A 3054-nucleotide genomic window follows, 5' to 3' on the forward strand; every position below is an offset into this window, starting at 1 on the left:
CTTTTATACACAAAGAATACAGAGGGGAGGAAAAAGGGAATACACTTGTAACTAAAAGAGTTCACAATTGTATTTTCACATTTCCCAATACAAATGAAAACTACATCTTTTTTGCCCCATCTCTCCCCTCCAAAACTATTCCCTTTGATAGGACAGGGGAGCAAGTCTTCCTTATGCTGTTTAGAAAAACCCAGCATCACAGCAGCATGATCTCCTGGTGAAGCAGAACAGGTAATATAAAACTGATAGAATGAGGCCTTCCCTCTATTCTGATCTGTCTGGTTGAGTCATTCCGGGCCGAGTGGGCACCATCATGGAACAAACAGGCAGTCTCATCATTGGGGGCCCAGGCATCATTGGCATATGGCCTCCCATGGGTGGGAGGAGGAGGGTCCATCATTGGCATCATGGGATGGCCCCCCATATGGGGTGCTGGCATCATACCAGGGTGAGGAGGACCCGGAATTACCGTCCCTCTCCCAGTTAATCACTGAGTTACTGGAAAGAATTGTTTTCAGCTGTGGCGGTCAGAGCCGGGGTGCTGGCTCCGGGCCTGTACGGGGTGGGTGTGGCCAGAACCAGATGTGTAGCTTTGATCATAGCACTCAAGCTGACTTTACAGCCACATGTGTTTTATATCTCCGTGGGGCCTCAGAGACTGACTTCTTCACCCATCCCCTATAAACTGTCTTGGGGATGGGGGAGGAGTCCGAGGAGAGAATTTCCAGGCTCGCTCGGGTATGGTGAAAAGTGATGATGAGTAAGTGATGTCTTGGTTAACGAAGAAAGGTCTCATTCTGTGGCGGGAAGGAGAAGGGTGAATCTGGGATTGGATCCTGTCCCAGCTCTACATGACTGTGTGACCTCAGGCAAGTGACTTGGCTTCTCTAGGCTAGGAGGATCAAATGCACCCAGAGATGGGAGGGTGTCCAGTAGAGTGTATGGCCTGCAATTGGCCTGCCCAGGAAGTGCAAATTCGTCATTGCTACCCTGGACCATGATTCTGGGCACAATTGCAGCAAAAGTTTCCTCATAGCCTCATGATGTTGAGCTTTCTGGAAAAACAAAACCAAATGTGAAGCTCATCTGTCCACCCAGTGGTAAGGTGGTGCCAGTTTCCAGAAAGTACAAAAATCAAAGGATTAGAAGGGAGTCCGAGAGGTCATTTAATGGCTTTTTACTTAGTGCTGAACTGCTTCAAATGTTCTTAGAAAATTTGATGTTTCTTCTGGGGTTGATTTAAAGAAACACACACACACACACACACACACACACACACACACACACACACACACACACACACACTGGCTTTTGCAGAAAGGAGGCTTAACTGCTAAATTCTGTGTTTTTTTTTTGGTTTTGTTTTGAGACAGAGTCTCGCTTTGTTACCAGCCTGAAGTGTAGTGGTGCAATCTGCGCTCACTGCAACCTTCACCTCCTGGGTTCAAGTGGTTTTCCTGCCTCAGCTTTCTGAGTAGCTGGGATTACATGAGTGCAACACCATGCCTGGCTAACTTTTGTAGAGACAGGGTTTTGCCATGTTGGCCAGGCTGGTCCGGAACTCCTAGGGAGGCCTCAAGGGATCTGCCCACCTCGGCTTCTCAAAGTGCTGGGATTACAGCGTGCACCACTTCATCCTGCCTAAATTCTGTATTCTTGATTGGCAGTGCTGAAAACACGTTTGTAAAACTGTGCAGTAAGAGAAATCTGACGTGGCTGACTCCATCTTGCTTCTAGCCTGAGAGGTTGCCTGACTTTGCTCATTTCTGGCTGTGGGTCAAGGTAACTTTGGGAGAACTTTACCTTATAGTTTAAATGATAATAGCCCTTCCCAAAACTGTTTATGTAAAACTAATGAAAGGCCACCAAACTAGGAGAATGAGAGGGCCAGAATTCTAAATAATTCCCAGCCGTTATTCCAGAGGCCCTAAGATGTGCAACATCCCTAGTTACTCTCGCAGAGAACATCACAATGGTAGAACCTAAGATTGATCTTTTGAGATGTCTTTTCAAGTTTATGACTTTCTTTTTTTCTTTTTTTTTTTTGAGACAGAGTCTCACTCTGTCACCCAGGCTAGAGTGCAATCTCGGCTCATTGCAACCTCTACCTCCTGAGTTCAAGCGATTCTCCTGCCTCACCTTCCTGCATAGCTAGGATTACAGGCAGCTGCCACCATGCCTGGTTAGTTTTGTATTTTTAGTGTAGATGGGATTTCACCTTGTTGGTCAGTTTTCGCCACATTGGTCAGTCTCGAACTCCTGACCTTAGGCAATTCACCCTCCTCGGCCTTGCAAAGTGCTGGGATTACAGGTGTAAGTCACCACACCAGGCCTTGTGGAGATGGATTTGAGGAATAACTTCATCTCCTGCATGGCATGGCTGGCCTTGCATCAGTTAAGCTGTTGATTGCAATGCCATAGCCTTGATGAGCCAATTTCCTTTATACGGCGGGCAGGAAGAACCCGGGAGGCGGCTACAGTGCCGATACATTGCAAACCTAGCTCTCTGCGAATTCTTTGTAAACAAATCTACATAATTTTGAAATTAGGTGGGGAAAGAATCTCCAGATTTGCAGAGGGTGCAGTTGAGGCAGGAAAATAGGGTCTGGAGGCAGGGAACATGAGGCTGATTCACACTTCAGCTGTCACAGGAAATGCCTCCTCTATGGGGCATACGCTGTAAGTGACTTTGTAACTTTACTTCATCCTCTTTATTTACACATGGTGTATGCCAAGTAACCAATGGAATCCTCTAGCGAGTATTTAACTCCCCAACATTGTGTAACACGGTTTTTGAGCCTCTGTGCTCAGGCCAGTTCCACACTGGGGAGTGTACTTTCATTCTGAATAAAACCCTTCATTCCTTCCTTGCTTGGTTTGTGCGTTTTGTCCAATTCTTTCTTCAAGATGCCAAGAACCTGGACATACTCCACCGTTAACATATTTTGGCGAGCCAGCTTGGAGAAACACATAAGCCCAGCATTTGGGATTTATTCTATCACTTGCTCTCTCTCTCTCTCTCTCTTTCGCTCCCCTTTCCAACCTGGCACCCCT

This window comes from Sapajus apella, unplaced genomic scaffold (genome assembly GCF_009761245.1).
Source record: "Sapajus apella isolate SASKATOON/1434 unplaced genomic scaffold, GSC_monkey_1.0 scaffold43, whole genome shotgun sequence".
NCBI classification, from domain to species: domain Eukaryota; kingdom Metazoa; phylum Chordata; class Mammalia; order Primates; family Cebidae; genus Sapajus; species Sapajus apella.